Here is a 19,044-nt window from a genome sequence, read left to right on the forward strand (position 1 = left end):
AACATGTCGTGGTAAAATTTTTGTCCCATTTGGGGCAGGTTTGCGTATAAGCTTCTCACAAACCAGAGCTTCTCACAACAAGCTTGATGGTTTCGGTAGGGAACGTTTCACCTTTCTGGACGAAACGATATCTTTTGCCTCTTCTTGATTTCAATTTTTTTCTCTAGTTTCAACATAGAACAACACTAGTGTTCTGTTAAATTTTCGAATTTTTGGGGGTTTGTTTGGACATTTTTATACATTAATTGAGTTTTCAATGCATTTATGTGCATAATTCAAATTTAAACTACAGGCACATGCTCTAATGCATATAAATTGGTTGAAAATTCAAATATATGTCCTTGGTTGCATGCTTAGGTCTCATGCAAGAAATGAGAATGAATGTCAAACACCCTGCTACTGTCACTTGGCCGCAAACATTGAGATACCTAGTTTTTAAATTCTAGTAAATCCAAAACTCATGTGAAATTCATGAAACTTGGCATGCTATCATGGAGCGCCATCAACATGCCGTCGTAAAAAATTTGTCCCATTTGGGGCAGGTTTGGGTATAAGCTTCTCACAACAAGCCTAATGGTTTCGGTAGGGAACCTGCCACCTTTGGGGACGAAATGATATCCGCCCGCGCTCCGCTTCGCGCCCATTCTGCGCCTCACCAAGTTCATGAACTGCCATCCCCCCTTAATGGCGTGCCCGCTCTTTTTCTACCACGACTGAAGCACCTCGAGCTCGTCGTCGTCTGCATCCCAAAGGATGACATGGAGTGCCTGGTCCGCGACTGTACTGCACTCGAGTTCTGATGACCCACACGTATATGGGATCAATTGTAGCTCTTTTCGATAAGTAAGAGTGTCGAACCCAATGAGGAGCATAAGGAAATGACAAGTAGTTTTCAGCAAGGTAATGTCTACAAGTGCTAAAATTGTAAGTAACAAAGTAGTTTGATAGCAAGATAATTTGTAATGAGCAAGTAACAATAATGGTAGCAAAAGTGCAGCAGTATAGCCTAATCGTTTTGAGGCAAAGGACATTCCAAAAAGGTCTCTTATAATAGGCAAAGCATTCTTGAGGGTACACGGGAATTCCATCTAGTCACTTTCATCATGTTGGTTCGATTCGTGTTCGCTACTTTGATAATTTGATATGTGGGTGGACCGGTGCTTAGGTGCCGTTCTTACTTGAACAAACCTCCTACTTATGATTAACCCCCTCGCAAGCATCCGCAACTACGAGAAACTATTAAGAATAAATTCTAACCATAGCATTAAACTTTTGGATCCAATTGGTCCCTTACAGAATAGCGCATAAACTAGGGTTTAAGCTGTGACGCCCCTGATTTGACCGTACACTAGTCATACACGCAAACGTGTACGATCAAGATCAGGGACTCACGGGAAGATATCACAACACAACTCTACAAATCAAATAAGTCATACAAGCATCATATTACAAGCCAGGGGCCTCGAGGGCTCGAATACAAGAGCTCGATCATAGACGAGTCAGCGGAAGCAACAATATCTGAGTATAGACATAAGTTAAACAGGTTTGCCTAAAGAAGGCTAGCACAAACTGGGATACAAATCGAAGAGGCGCGGGCCTCCTTCCTGGGATCCTCCTAGACTACTCCTGGTTGCCTTGAGCGGCCTGCACGTAGTAGTAGGCACCTCCCGAGTAGTAGCAGTCGTCATCGACAGTGGCGTCTCGCTCCTGGACTCCATCGTCTGGTTGCAGCAATCAGGTATAGAAAGGGGGAAAAGGGGGAGCAAAGCAACCGTGAGTACTCATCCAAAGTATTCCCAAGCAAGGAGCTACACTACATATGCATGCATTGGTATTAAATGGAAAAGGGTAGCATATGTGGACTGAACTGCAGAATGCCGGAATAAGAGGGGGATAGCTAGTCCTATCAAACACTACGCTTCTGGTAACCTCCATCTTGCAGCAGAAGAAGAGAGTAGATGGTAAGTTCACCAAGTATCATCGCATAGCATAATCCTACCCGGCGATCCTCTCCTCGTCTCCCTGTGAGAGAGCGATCATCGGATTATATCTGACACTTGGAACGGTGTGTTTTATTAAGTATCCGGTTCTAGTTGTCATAAGGTCAAGGTACAACTCCGGGTCGTCCTTTTACCGAGGGACACGGCTATTCGAATAGATAAACTTCCCTGCAGGGGTGCACCACATTTCCCAACACGCTCGATCCCCTTTGTCCAGACACACTTTCCTGGGTCATGCCCGGCCTCGGAAGATCAACACGTCGCAGCCCTACCTAGGCAAAACAGAGACGTCAGCACGCCGGTCTAAATCCTATGGCGCAGGGGTCTGGGCTCATCGCCCATTGCACACCTGCATGTTGCGTACGCGGCCGGCGAGCAGACCTAGCCTCCCTTATACAAGAGCAGGCGTTCCAGTCCAACCCGGCGCGCGCCGCTCAATCGCTGATGTCACGAAGGCTTCAGCTGATACCACGACATCGAGTGCCCATAACTGTTCCCCCGTAGTTGGTTAGTGCGTATAGGCCAATGGCCAGACTCAGATCAAATACCCAGATCTCGTTAAGTGTGTTATTTTGAAATAACCTTGGACGCCGACCAGGGCCAGGCCCACCTCTCTCCTAGGCGGTCTCAACCTGCCCTGTCGACCCGCCACAAAGGTCCACTCAGAGGGCCGTCGGGACAAACGTCCTTTCGGACCCAATCCGTGAATCACTCGCGGGTACTCTACGAGCTGAGCCGACTTTAGTCACCACAGGTATCATATTATATGTATAAATATATACCCGTGATCACCTCCTGAGTGATCATGGCCCGATAGTATAGCATGGCAGACGGACAAGAATGTAGGGCCATTGATGATAAACTAACATCCTATAATAAGCATTTAGGATTGCAGGTAAGGTATCAACAACTGTAGCAACAATGACAGGCTATGCATCAAAATAGGATTAACGGAAAGCAGTAACATGCTACACTACTCTAATGCAAGCAGTAGAGAGAAGAGTAGGCAATATCTGGTGATCAAGGGGGGGCTTGCCTGGTTGCTCTGGCAAGAGAGAGGGATCGTCAACACCGTAGTCGTACTGGGTAGCAGTGGCGTCGGTCTCGGTGTCTAGCGAGAGTAGAGGGGAAAGAAACAATAAATATTAAGCAAAAAGATGCATAGCGATGCATGACATGACAAGTCGCGGTGCTAGGGGTGCCCTAATGCGGTATGAGGTGGTACCGGTGAAGGGGGGAAACATCCGGGAAAATATCCCCAGTGTTTCGCGTTTTCGAATAGATGAACCGGAGGGGTAAAATTGCGTGTTCGCTATCCTAGGGATGCGTGGCGGATGAACGGGCTGCGTATCCAGATTCGTCTCATTGTTTTGAGCAACTTTCATGTACAAAGTTTTTCCATCCGAGCTACGGTTTATTTTATATTAATTTTAAAAGATTTAGATTAATTTTAGCATTTGTTTAATTAATTTAGTTCAACATTATCCAGAAAAGATCATGCTGGCATCATCATGATGTCAGCATGACGTCGGGAGTCAACAAGACGTTGACTGGGTCAAACTGACGTGTGGGACCCACCTGTCATACTCTGTTTAGGTTAACTAGGATTTGGCTAAACTAATTAGTTGATTAGATTAATTAATTAAAATTAATTAATTAATTAATTATTTTAATTATTATTATTTTAATTATTGTTTTTTAATTCATTTTCATTTTTTATAACGTTCTGGGGCGTGGGCCCCTTGGGTCAGTGGCACAGGTCAGCCAGCGCCACGGCTGGGCACGCGGGGAAGGGGCACGGGACCCCGGCGAGGCCATGGGTGGGCGCGCGAGCCGCGCTCGCTGGGAGGAAGCAAGGCAGGGGCAGACAGGGAGGTGGCGGTCACCGGAAACGGGCGGAGGCAGCAGCACCACGGCAGGCAGCGGGGCAGCCAAGCAGCGCCATGGCGAGAGCGCGGCCAGGCCACCGTGGGGGGAGGGGGTTCGGCACGGCGAGGTGCAAACAGCCGCAGGCAGGGGAGCGCCGGACGAGGCCGGTGAGGCATGGAGCACGGTCAGGCAGGGACGACCATGCGGGGGCAGTTGCGGGCGCGCGCGATGAGGGTGCAGTGCCGCGGGCGGGGGCTCGCGGGGAGCGTGTGCGGCGAGGTGCGGAGAGCCGCACGGGGTGGGGGGTCACTGGGTGCGGTCGAAGGCGCGGCAAGCATGCATTGGCACGGCGAAGGACGGTGCCGGGCGCGTGCGGGAGAGGGGGAGAGGGGAGGGCGAGGCCCTCACCGAGGTTGGCGGGCAGGGGGTCAGCGTGGTTCGGTGGAGCCGTCGAGGGGGAGACAAGGACGGGGCGACAGACGAGGTGGAGGAGCTCCGGGCTGCGGCGACGAGCAGCGACGACGAGGTCTTCGGGCAGGGGTGGTGCCGCATGGCGACGATGAGAGGTTGCGGCTCGGTGACAGGGGGAACGACGGAGAGGAGAACAGGAAGGGGCGGTCCGGCGGCCAGCGTCGGCGAGGCGGCGGGGACAAACCGAGGCGACGGGATCGGGGTCGATCCCGATCCATATTGGGGGAGGAGAGAGCGAGTGGGGGGGAAGTGGGGTGCCGGTGGTTAGTGTTTGGGTCATCTTAGGGGATAGGGGAGTGGGGATGGGCCGGTCGGGCCAGTGCGCTGGCCGGCTGGCCTGGTGGCCTGGTGGCCTGCTAGGCCGAAGTCCAGCTAGGGGGGGTCCCTTTTTTGTTTTGTTTTGCTTTGCTTTTTCTTATTTTTCTTTACAATTATTTTCTGTTTTTTCCTAATTATTTTGGTTTTAATAAAATACAAAGTGGCACCTGAATTGATGTTATAATTATGTCACAACCACAAAAAGTTTCATCCCAAAATAATATACTTTAGTATTTTACAAAATATAAAGGCATTTAATTAATGGTTTTACCTACTGATTTAATTAGTTTAGTGCATTTAAACATTTTATAAAGACTTGGTTTCTCCACCAATATATCTTATGAATTATTTGCCACAATAAGAACATTTTACTTTTGACTTTTGAAAACTTTAATTGTTTCACTTGTTTTTTGAATTTGGATTTTGAATCGGTTTTGAACTAACACGAGATTAGCAACAGTAACGGAGATGACGTGGCATCATTAACAGAGGTTTACTATAGCTTAATTATCCAGGCGTCACAATTCTCCTCCACTACAAGAAATCTCGTCCCGAGATTTAGGAGGTGGAGTAAGGGGAAAGACTAAGGAAGGACGGAGCTCAACACAATATAGGTACCTGGGGGCTATCTCAGTGAATGTGGCATAGAGGCATCTCTCGAGTTGGAATTCAATAAAGTCATCGAGAGCAAGGTAAGGAGGTGCAATAAGAAGCTTCAACCAGGTAGGCAATCATTCGTTGTCTGAAACAGAGGGTGAAAGGGGTTCAGCGCATTGAGAATAAGTTTTGCATCTGATACCAGGACAGATCGCAAGGAAGGTGGCTCATGAATTACATACAAAGCCAATCGTGAGGAATAAACTTTGGGACAGGGATGTACAAGAGAGTCAGGTTTCGATCCTGGGACCTATGGGTTATGGGCCCACCATGTGGGATAAAGTAGGAAGGGCGATGACATCTTGCATGGTTATGATAGCAATGCAGACCAGAGCTTAGCCTGTCAGTTATGTTGGCAACAACGTCAGTACCAAGGGCGAGGGACGAAGAGAACCATTTTCCTGCTCGTTGAACGAGGCGGACCAATAGGCAAAGTCCTCGTCCATCGGTGGTTACCGGAATGTCATCAACAAAAGTAACAGGGTCTTACTGACAGAGTGGTACACCGAGGTGTTTACATAAGCAGGAGAATATTACTGCTTAGATCATATAGATCACAAGAAAGGTTAAACCAAACAATGGAAAGGAAAATATGATTATCAGATTTCGAGGGTATATCCTTCCCAAGGACAAGCAGAGTATGATATCCATGACCGGATATAATGTAGAAAATTCTTTAGGTAAGGTGAGAGAAATTTCATGACATTACCCATACAGTGGTGTTCGGGTAATTGAGCATGAAACGTTTAGCATTGGGCTTCAAATGTTCTTGTTGAAAATCAGAGTACCACATACATGCTTCGAGATAGCATTGACATGGCAATGGGTAAATATCAAACTTTGGAAACACAAAGGATCCATCAAGAATAACTTGTAGAATAAGTCTTACAATTTCCTCATGGAAGAATGGATAACCTTGTTGAAAAGGAATCTATAACAATAGGGCCTCCGGCCAGGTGTGCTAGGCATGACATCACCTTACCGGGTCACATAATAACAATGTTATAACTCTTGGAAATATGTTACAACCATCATATCTGACCGAGATTCAGATCTGATTGGTGTCAGGATACCTCAGACTCAGGATGCCTCAGAAGAAAAGGTGTGACACAATTTGACGAGATGTCATTGTAAGATTCTAGGTAAATGAACTATGGAAGCAAGTTCCGAATCATGAGTTCATCATTCAACCAAGGAGAGGATGAGGAGGTGGCTGATGAACTCAGCGACAATTCATTGAGATTTTCAAAAGATGGATTTCCACACTTATGTGAACAAGGAGATAACATTTGTCAGAACAAATGATGTAATGAGGTATGCTCGAGGAAATAATGCACAATTAAACATTGGTTGAAAGGTGCACCCGAAATATGGGATTAGGTAGCACGATCAAGGTTAGAATGGTGATTCATTATTCAATAGTCTAAGAATGAACTGTCGACCATTAACTTCAAAGCAATAGGGTTGCTAGAAGTACAGAATCCAAACAACACCATTCACTTGTTGGTATCCCAGTTAAAATCAACACGGAGACCAAGAAAGAATGGCGATGGTGAGAAGTATCACTATACCAAGAATTCTTAAGAGGTGGAGCAATCCTCACAACATCCTTGATATAGAAGATAGTAATACGACAAGGTAGCACATAACATAAGCTACATAGCAAGGAAATCAAGGTACAACACAAAACATGAACAAGTTTGTGTTGGGGGAAGGCAAGAATGTTGTCGATGATAACACAAATCATCGAGGGGCAAGGATGGTATTTCCGAGCATGAATTCGATTAATATCCTGGAAGAGCTCAGAATGTTGATGATGATCATGTCATAATGGTCGAGAGATTTCATGAAGGTGTAATCGATAGGCGATGACATCAAGTCAAAGGAATTATGAAGCGAAAGGTTATTGGAACCACAGTTATGACACAAACTCGAAATCAAGCTTGTTGTATAAGGTTAAAGGGTATGGCGAGGAAGATTGACGTAAGCTTAGCTATCGTTGCAAATTGGTGCTTCGAGAATAAGGACCAGGTAGCATAGTTAAAATCAGCACAAAAATGATATAGCCAATCTTGCTAGGAATGATGTGATCGAGTTCAAACCCGTAAGCAATGATGGTTAATAAGAGTTCTTGAATCGTAGTGCGGACTCGATTCAATCATCGGTGTTCTCGAGTTTCTAATAACTAATAACCCGAGGAAATATTGGAATCGGTGAGAATTAATAGTAGATGAAGAACTCATAAGGAGTTATGGAGTTCCATATTCTCGAGATACCAGGGTGTGATGCTAGACGGTAGATCAAAGTAAAGGTTGGACTCGTGTATTTATCCACAGAAGACAAGTGCTTAAACTTGCCTGTGAAATGGGATCAGAGAGAACATATGGTTGGAAACACGGTTGCAACGGATAAATTCATCGATACCAAGGGATATTATTTCAAGGAAATAGTTATTATTACGAGAAGCTTCCATGATAAGGTATACATCATGTCCATGGGCATGAACACAGGGTTCAAGGTCGACTCCCACTTGTTCAATGCATAACCTTTCATTCACCTCTCGTATTTCGAAAATGACATTAGTTGTTGAAAGCTTTTTCCTGGTGCAATACCAGATAAGTATGACACGTGAAATCTTTCAGGATCACGCAGATTAAGGAAGGCATAGGTTCAACCCATAGGGCCTTCTTAGAAACATATACCACAAGTTTCAAGAGTAAATATCTCCAGCTCAAAAGCAGAGCATGGTTGGACAATCAGAGAATAGGATTTACCAATGGCATTATATATCACAGGAAGAACTTCCAAAGTGATTGAATATGAAGGACGTTGCCGGATAAAATCTAACAAAGGATCCGATGGTCCTCAAGGGATCTGATGTAAGCATCGGTACTCAACCAGAGGAAGAAAGAATGCAAGGAGGTCAGATTATAGAAAGAACTAACTAACTCAAAGCTCAAATGCAAAGGAATTATGAATTCCAAGACAAGGGATCAGAAGCAATGCTCTGATTAGGGATGGATAAGTGGAATAGCCTTAGGGTTACTATCGATGGCAATTTGATTGGCCGAGATCCAGCTCATGTTTAAAACGACGTCTGAGCCAGAAGGATGACTTCTAGGATCTGATTGAGGATTGCGAGCATTCGCAACATATTGAAACAACAGACTCAAAATGATAATGACAAGGGATGTCAATAAAATTACGAGACTTACGGGTTTAACCATAGTGCAACCAACAAGAATTTTATGATCAATAGGCTGCTCAGGATTTTCGGAAGATCAAATGGGATGTCGAAGACTTCTGTGAAACACATGAACAACTGGGAAGAAACAAATCCTTGGTGTGTGTGAGGATTAATTTGTAGGTGTATTCAGGTGACAAGGAACTGCAAGGCAGTAGGCACAAGGATTCTCGGAACATCAACGAGTATTTCGGGGTATCTTGTAATAACAAGAGCAACTGGGGACTAAGGCAAGAATGGCAAGTGCATGTAGTTATCTATAGGGGTTGACGGTGGAAGGGAATTGCAAACGCAGTGAGCACAAGTTCTTGGGATAACATCGGAGAGTATCTTTTGAATCTTCTGATGCAGCAGGCGATCATCTGTAATATGGGGCTCTCCGGAAGGAAGTGATTACGAGAACCTAGAGTTAGAGTTAGCAAACCGAGTAGAAGAGAGTCAGTGTCCCACAGTATAGACGAGGAATAAAAGATGTAATACCACCAAATGGCTACGTAGGCCCATGGGCCACACAACCATGTGAGTAAAACAGTTTTCATTGACTAGACTCAACTTCGGCCAAGGAGTGTGGAAGGGGGATTCCTACAGGAAGTCGGCTCTGATACCAACTTGTGACGCCCCCGATTTGACCGTACACTAATCATACACGCAAACATGTATGATCAAGATCAGGGACTCATGGGAAGATATCGACACAACTCTTCAAATAAAATAAGTGATACAAGCATCATATTACAAGCCAGGGGCCTCGAGGGCTCGAGTACAAGAGCTCGATCATAGACGATTCAGCAGAAGCAACAATATCTGAGTACAGACATAAGTTAAACAAGTTTTCCTTAAGAAGGCTAGCACAAACTGGGATACAAATCGAAGAGGCGCAGGCCTCCTGCCTGGGATCCTCCTAAACTACTCCTGGTCGTCGTCAGCGGCCTGCACGTAGTAGTAGGCACCTCCCGAGTAGTAGCAGTCGTCATCGATAGTGGCGTCTCGCTCCTGGACTCCATTGTCTGGTCGCAGCAATCGGGTATAGAAAGGGGGAAAAGGGGGAGCAAAGCAACCGTGAGTACACATCCAAAGTACTCGCAAGCCAGGAGCTACACTACATATACATGCATTGGTATCAAATGGAAAAGGGGTAGCATATGTGGACTGAACTGCAGAATGCCAGAATAAGAGGGGGATAGCTCGTCCTATCGAAGACTACGCTTCTGGTAACCTCCATCTTGCAGCAGAAGAAGAGAGTAGATGGTAAGTTCACCAAGTATCATCGCATAGCATAATCCTACCCGGCGATCCTCTCCTCATCGCCCTATGAGAGAGCGATCACTGGGTTATATCTGGCACTTGGAAGGGTGTATTTTATTTAGTATCCGGTTCTAGTTGTCATAAGGTCAAGGTACAACTCCGGGTCATCCTTTTACCGAGGGACATGGCTATTTGAATAGATAAACTTCCCTGCAGGGGTGCACCACATTTCCCAACACGCTCGATCCCCTTTGTCCGGACACACTTTCCTGGGTCATGCCCGGCCTCGGAAGATCAACACGTCGCAGCCCTACCTAGGCACAATAGAGATGTCAGCACGCCGGTCTAAATCCTATGGCGCAAAGGTCTGGGCCCATCGCCCATTGCAGACCTGCACGTTGCCTACGCGGCCGGCGAGCAGACCTAGCCTCCCTTATATAAGAGCAGGTGTTCCAGTCCAACCCAGCGCGCGCCGCTCAGTCGCTGACATCATGAAGGCTTTGGCTGATACCATGACATCGAGTGCCCATAACTGTTCCCGTGTAGTTGGTTAGTGCATATAGGCCAATGGCCAGACTCAGATCAAATACCCAGATCTCGTTAAGCATGTCATTGTGAAATAACCGCGGACACCGACAGGGCCAGGCCCACCTCTCTCCTTGGTGGTCTCAACCTGCCGTGTCGCTCTGCCACAAAGGTCCACTCAGAGGGCCGTCGGGACAAACGACCTTTCGGACCCAATCCGTGAATCACTCGCGGGTACTCTACAAGCCGACCCGACTTTAGTCACCACAGGTATCATATTACATGTATAAATATATACCCGTGATCACCTCCCGAGTGATCATGACCCGATAGTATAGCATGGCGGACGAACAAGAATGTAGGGACATTTATGATAAACTAGCATCCTATACTAAGCATTTAGGATTGGAGGTAAGGTATCAACAACTGTAGCAACAATGACAGGCTATGCATCAGAATAGGATTAACGGAAAGCAGTAACATGCTACACTACTCAAATGCAAGCAGTAAAGAAAAGAGTAGGCGATATCTGGTGATCAAGGGGGGGCTTGCCTGGTTGCTCTGGCAAGAGAGAGGGGTCGTCAACACCGTAGTCGTACTAGGTAGCAGCGGCCTCGGTCTCGGTGTCTAGCGAGAGAAGAGGGGGAAGAAACAATAAATATTAAGCAAATAGATGCATAGCGATGCATGACATGACAAGTAGCGGTGCTAGGGGTGCCCTAACATGGTATGAGGTGGTACCGGTGAAGGGGGGGAACATCCGGAAAAATATCCTCGGTGTTTCGTGTTATCGTACAAATGAACCAGAGGGGGAAAGTTGCGTGTTTGCTATGCTAGGGATGCGTGGCGAATGAACGAGCTGCGTATTCGGATTCGTCTCGTCGTTTTGAGCAACTTTCATGTACAAAGTTTTTCCATCCGAGCTACGGTTTATTTTATATTAATTTAAAAAGATTTAGATTAATTTTAGCATTTGTTTAATTAATTTAATTCAACATTTTCCAGAACAATGCATGCTGACATCATCATGACGTCAGCAGTCAACAGGGTGTTGACTCGGTCAAACTGACGTGTGGGACCCACCTGTCATACTCTGTTTAGGTTAACTAAGATTTGGCTAAACTAATTACTGTTTATCTAAACTAATTAGTTGATTAGATTAATTAATTACGAATTAATTAACTTAATTAATTCTTTAATTAATTAATTTTATTACAATTTATTTAATTATTGTTTTTTAATTCATTTTCATTTTTTATAACGTTCTGGGGCGTGGGCCCCTTGGGTCAATGGCACAGGTGTTAGGACCCCGATTCCAAGTCACATCGATCTAGCCGGTAACACCTCATATCACTTTGCGGCCTCACGCATGGTATTCCCACGGGTGTCGCCTTACCATGGCCCGGGACCGTTTGCGCCTTTTGGCTCACGTATATGATAGCGTCGCTAGCATCCATATGACAGAGAACCCGGGCCGACATGGCTAGTCGTGAACCCAAAGCGGCACTAACTATGGGGATAGGCATACATGAATCAACTTCAAACATGTCGGTCAGCAGCGTGTGAATCCGGGCTGCAGCACTGGGCTAACAGGACTCCGGTAACCCGGGCTGTAGCAGGCTAGGCAGGACTCCGGAGGTCACCGCGTGACATTTCCCCGAAGGGACAGACACAGGAACGAAGTGAAACACATGCCGGCCAGTCAAGTGTCCTAAGCAGTAGTGCTGGGCTAGCAGGACTCCGGTGAACCGGGCTGTAGCGGACTACTATGGCTCATGGAAGCACTAGACTACATTTCCCCATAAGAGAGGCTGCCAAGGATAAACAACTAGATTGTCGGATCCCACACATACCAAGCATTTCAATCATACACACAATATGCTCGATATGTGTAAATACAACATGGCATCACAACATAACTCTACAACTCAAGTATTTATTCCTTAGGCTCCGAGGAGCGAGATATTACAAACATGGGTCTCATGACCCAACAATCACAGCATACAAATCAAGCACACACGGAAGCTTAACATGTCTGAGTACAGACATCTATAAATGAAAAAGGCTGAGAAGCCTGACTATCTACCAGATCCTGCCGAGGGCACAAGATCGTAGCTGAGGTATCAAGCTAAACGTCGAAGTCCACACGGAACTACTAGCGAGACTGACGTCTCTCTGCAAAACATAAAATAGGCAAACGTGAGTACAAATGTACCCAGCAAGACATACATTAGAACTATCTAAATATGCCTCGGTATCAATAAAGGGGGTGGTGGAGTTTAACTGCAGCAAGCCAGCTTTGACTCAGTGGCTAACCTGAACTACGACTACAAGCAACTCTTTTGAGGTGGCGCACACGAGTCCACATATTCACCATCCAGTGCATCACTATGGATCCGCTCCCGTCTCCCTACGAGAAGGCCATCCATAGCACTCACGCTTATCTTGCGAGTTTTAGAGTATCCACTCTCAATTGTCTATGAACTATGCAAGGGGTCCGACTTTCCATATCCGAGGAATCTGGCTATTTGAATAGATAATGATAACCCTGCAGGGGTGTACGTCTTCACACACGCTCCCACCACTTACCGTCGTTTACACGATATGTACTCGGCAACCTTCAAGCGGAAGCCCAACGAGGGTGTCGGCCACGGCCTACCTAAACACCTAAGTCTCTAGTCCAGGTTTATCGCCTATTCAGGTTCCATCCGCAGGGAGTCCGGCCGAGGTTTCCACATACGGCCCCGAACGATGTGAACAGGGTTCCCGAGACACCAAACGGGTGCCCGGTACACCGTGCCACGGTGTATCTACCGCAACATAGCCCACCCCTAGGGTCAGCGCTACGCACGGCCGCCAACACATAACCTACAAACACCAGAAACTAGTTGCAACTCCTGGACAGAGTACTAGGGTGATTAAGAAGCCGAGAGGGTCAATTAAGGATCCCAATGAGTGGTAGTAGCTGTTCATGGATCACAGACACAGAACTCAGTTCCTGAGGACGGCTGCAATGAGACAACCCACCATGTACTCCTACATGGCCTCTCACCGCTACCTTTACCAAATCGTGTTCACACACTTAGCTCCCACACAGTAGGACATGTTCACACACCTCCGATTCATCCCCGATGAATCAGACCCGACACAACTCTATGCAATAGCAGGCATGACAAACAAGCATGAATGAGTAGGCACATCAGGGATCAAACAACTCCTACTCATGCTAGTGGGTTTCATCTATTTACTGTGGCAATGACAGGTCATGCAGAGGATAAGGGGTTCAACTACCGCAGCAAGTAACAGATGAATCGTTGTTGTCCTCATGCAGTAAAAGAGAGCCGGAGCGAGAGAGTGGGATTGTATCGAAATGAACAAGGGGTTTTGCTTGCCTGGCACTTCTGAAGATATTATAGCTCTTCATCGGTGTCATCGATCTCATCGTCGAAACCACGTCTATCGAGAGCGGACAAATACCGGCAACATAGAGAAAGAACACAATCAATGCAATGCACAATATGATGCATGATCATGACATGGTAAAATGAGTGTGTTGGGCTAATGCAACTACAACCAGAAGGTTTTGAGCTTATTTGAATCAAGGATTCAAATACAAACCTAAACTATGAACTCATATAAGTGCATTATCATGTTTCACCTAAACAGCAAGGTTAGGTTGCTCTAACATGCATGAAACTAGTATAGATGGATAGATTGGATTTTTCTGATCATTTTTCATATATAAATTATTTCATTTGGAGCTACGGTTGAATTTCTATGATTTTTAGAAGTTTAGGCAATTTTCTGGATTTTCCTATATAAGAATAAATCCAGAAAAGGATTTACTGTGTCAACCTGGCGTCAGTGTGACGTCAGCGGTCAACTAAGATGGTCCAGGTCAAATTGACCCCTGGGACCCGCAGGTCAATGACTCAGCTAATTGACTGAGTTAATTAGCCCTAAGCTAACACTAACTAAAATGTCAGCTGGGCTGGGCCCACATGTCAGCGAGTCAGTGGGTTAACTAAGTTAATTAACACTAATTAAACTAACAGTAATTAAACAGGTGCCTGGGCCCACACATCAGGACCCAGGGGAGGTCAAACCGGGGTCTACCCAGGCCAACAGGGTCAAACCCTGCCGGTCAAAGCGGTCAACCCGCCGGCGTTTAGCTGCCGGCGAGGGCCGTGACGGCGGTGCGGCTCGGAAAAGCGCTACGGGGCCTCGTTCGAAGCGTGTCTGGGTGCGTTGGAAAGCTCTTGCTCCCACGCGTCGAACAGTGCAGGTGCTGGGTCGTGGGGAGGCCGGAGCTCGCTGGAGTGGAGCCCGCGGCGGTTTCCGGAGCTCGGGCTCGAGCGGCGCAGTGCTATGGTGCACGAGAAGATGAGCTGGTGGCAGCGTTATCTTGCTGTGGAGCTTCTGAGCACGTAGCCATGCTCGGGAACAAGCTTGGCTAGCTCCTGATACGGCGGCGACAAGAACGGTGGCGGCCGGCTCTCGGCTCCGGTGGAAACGGCGGGTACACGGCGCAACGGAGCATGGGGAGAGAGGGGAGCGGAAGAGGATCTCACAGGGAGGTCGACCAGCAGATCAGTGGGCTCAGGGATGCGTCGGAGACGGTGAATTGACGATGGCGATCTCCAGTGCCCGAGGTTGAAGACGAGGGCAAAGGCGGCGTTGTGGGGCATCCAACGTCGCGCAGCTCGGTGTGGAGGTCGAGGATGAAGCGGCGGATCTCTTGGTAAGCTCGAGAGGTCGAGGGGGCGGCAGTGGCTACGGTGGTGCTCGGCGGCGTGGACGCGGCTGCGTCGGCCATGGCGGGGAGAGGGCGAGAGGGAGGTAGGGGGAAAGTGAGGGGGTCGGTGAGGTCGAGGCGGCACCGAGGAAGCGTTTCGAGGCGCTGCGGTGGCGCGGGCGAGGGCAGGCAGGCAGGGAGGTGGCATGGCGAGCTCGGCGGCGTCGCGGTGTCCCTCCTCTGCCTACTGGCAGAGGTAGGTGATGACTGGCTCGGCCAGATGGGCCGGGCCAGCTTTGCCTAGCTGGGCTGCAGGTAAGGCCAGGTAAGCCTTTCCTTTTCCTGTTTTTCTTTTTCTATTCTGTTTTCTTTGTTCTGATTTAGTTTAGGAACTAAATCATTTTAGATAATTCTGAAAATTATTTTGGTGGTTAACTGAATTATTTCAGGCTCCACAAATAACTTCAGAATATTTGGACCATTTAAAATATATATAGCATTTAAACGGCTCCAATTCAAATACTTTATGAATTAATTCAAATATCCAGAATGGCCTGAAAAAATTTGCATCATTTTTGGTAGAGGTTTTCACCCTTAACAAAAATCATGAACATTTTCAAAGGCATTTTGGGTTCTTTGAAAAAGATTTTATTTGAACCTATTTGATTTCTTTTAGGTGCTAGGGTTTGATCAATCCCCATTTCAAGTTTATTTAAATTATAAACATGATGACATGAAAAACAAGCAAAGGCAACAGGGGCTGAGCTAGGGCTGTGACAACTCACCCCCACTAAACAAGAATCTCGTCCCGAGATTCAAGATGTGAGGTAAGAAGACAGAGGGGGCACAAACTAACACGATCTTCAGGATCCAGGTTGCACTTCATAAGAACGTTGACACGATCACCATCTTTGTTTCGATGTCTTTCTCTGAGAACTCCATCCAATCCGATAACGGAAAGAAAGGAAACTCTCGAAGAATCAATCTTCTCGAAGATCGAGCAACCGACGATCAACTCACAGAATGAGACATAGCGGCATCTGTCGAGATGAGACACGATACACACATCAAGAATGATGTAAATGAGCATATGACAAGGTTTAAATAAGTAGCGGAATTCCCACACCTAGGAGGGTGGTGAACGGTGTCAACGTAGCGAGGAGTTGGGTTGCCATGATACCACAACGAGACACCTGAAGGAAGGTGACTCGCAGAAATATTCCCTTAAGTGGCAAAAAGAATTACTTTTGATCCATAGATCATTGAAAATCTTCATACCAGCTTAAGGCAATTTATAATTGATCGTTTGAAATAGCTCGAAGAAATGGCATACTCGGACTAGGATGGATGATGTGGACTACCTTGTTGAAGACAACGCAAGGGATGGTTTGCTTGCGCGTGCTCGCAAGAACTTGAGCATTTCCAAATTCATCAAGGTTCTACCAACAACCGTGTCGAGGATCCTGGCAACACATCTTACTACCATGACGAATAGTGATAGACGATGCAGATGCATAGAAAGACACCCCTTTCTCAGATTTCACCTTAGCGAGGCCAAGGGAACGAAATATGGATGATCGACCGAGAGACATTTAGCACTCCGCTTCTAATGTTCTCCTTGATGTACTAGGTACCACGGTCAGTGCTTAAAAGCATCAACATGGCCATCAAGTAAAGGTCAGACTTCGGAAGCACAAAAATCCATAAGGAACAACTATTGGAATAAATTCTACGAGATCCTTATGGGGAGGTGGCCAACTTTCTCAATCAAGATACTACAATAATAAGTCTTCCGGTTGGGTGTGTTGGCCACAACATCCACTCTACCGGGTACAGAGAGACCAATATTATAGTCCTTGAGAAACGTTCCAACCATCATATCTGCCTAGGATTCAGATCTGGTTGGTGTCAGGATAATCCAGACTCATCGGTTCGGAAAAGAAAAATGAAAGCTTGCAACACAAATCGATGAGATGACGTTGCGAGAATCCTGGGGGAATGAACTACGGTAGTAAGCTCCAAAACATGAGCCGGTTCTGCTACAAGCATGTGAACACGCTGTCCCAGACAAGCACGACCACATAGTAGTCTTATAATAAAACACTACCGAGTTCAGGTGGGGAACCATAATTGAGGATATCGAAGTCCTTCTGTAAGCCCGGGTTAGCTCTTAAGAAGGAGCTTCTTTACCTTGAACAATTCAATCAGTGGCTTGGTGTGCTAGGAAATACCGATGGAATGGAGGTAGCTAAACTCTCAAGCCATGGTATACTTTGCACGTGCATGACTGACTTGGGATGATTCCAGAGGAAGCAAAACTAACTTTCTCGAATTCACGGCGGCAAGTTGCACCTAATGCACGTGAACTTAGAGGAAGTCACTACTTTCATCCAAGCATAAGCTTCATGAACGGAACACGAAGGCATTGCTTACAAAGTTTTCAACACTAGGTTGATGTTCAACATGAATCATGGGGGAGACAAAATGCTGGTGATGGGCTCAACAACAACTCATCGGAATTTCCATATCACCGGACTTCCACCATCATGTGAACACGGTGATAGCATTGGTCAGACCAAAAGATGTAATGGTGTATGCTCGAGGGATCAACCACGAGTAAGACAACATTACGAACATCGTTGGTTCTGATTTGGCTTGACGATAGCCCATACTCAAGTCAAAGTTTTGACAAGACAATAGATCCAACAACTGATCACGAGGACCAATTGGTGAAGATATCATCTTTCTTCAACACACACACAAACACAAAGATATCCCTTCAGAAAGAGCCAAATTCGGCAAAGCTTTTTATCTTCCAACTCTTCAAGTTGTTGTTTAGCTTAACCAACTAGCTCAGGGGTATCCAACACAGATTCTTGGAGAAGGGGTGGTTTACAAGAAACCAACTTGATCACGAACTCAACATAGCGGTCAGGTGACAACCTGGTAACACTTCCGAGAAGACATTCGGAAAATCACGAACCACCGATATGTTACTAAGCTCGAGAACGACCTTGCTTTTCAGGGCAAGATGATATGATCAAAAGAGTGGGGGATTGACACAATCCTAACTCATTGATCGAGGAGTGCGCCAGAAATAAGGACTAGGTAGCACGGTCAATCTTAGGATGATGATTTAATAACCAACACACTAAGAATGAGGATATTGTCCATTTACTACCAAGCAACGAGTTGCTCGGAGTATTGATTTCACACATCACAATTCACTTGTCGGCATTCCGGTTACAACAACACGAGGACCGATGAATGAATGATGATGGTGAGAAGTATCACTGCATCAAGAATTCATAAGCGATGGTGCAATTCCTATAATATTCTTGACATAAATAGGGTAATACTCCAAGGTAGAACAGAACAAAAGCTGGATTAACATTTGATCTGCGGAACACAACTACTTTGAACCAATCCTGGATATGGATGAGGTACTGGAGTTTGTTTCTCCTAGTCATTCTGGAATAGAATGGCTTGACGGACCACATGAATAATAGGCATCGATAACACCAATGCACAACTACTCTTGACCAACAATTGATGGACGAGGTTCAGAATACAACTAAAGAGGGACAACTCAAAGGAACATATAATTTTCTACGTTGTGGATGCATAGATTAGTATGTCGAACGAGTTCAACATATTTCTTCCGGATAACCCATGCAGAAAGGTAGGGTTGGCAGAGTCACAAGATAGAATGGAGAACTCATCGGGAGCACTCTGTCGTGACCTTTTGGTTCAAAAGAACTCCTGCCAAGAATGGCTCATGATAATTGGAAGAAGGATGTACCACGAACCTCGAGGACTATCGCAAAGGTTACTAATATCCTAAAGGAACTAGCAACACTATCAACATGAGGTAAGTAGGGTGAATCTCGGGTTCAAGAACCCATGAATAGAGTACCTACTACTACATGGCATCACGGGATGCTTTCAAGAATAATGGCCAGAATCACACACTGGGGATA

This window comes from Triticum urartu, chromosome 6A, assembly GCF_056163025.1.
Source record: "Triticum urartu cultivar PI428250 chromosome 6A, HENAU_Tu73, whole genome shotgun sequence".
Classification (NCBI taxonomy): Eukaryota; Viridiplantae; Streptophyta; class Magnoliopsida; order Poales; family Poaceae; genus Triticum; species Triticum urartu.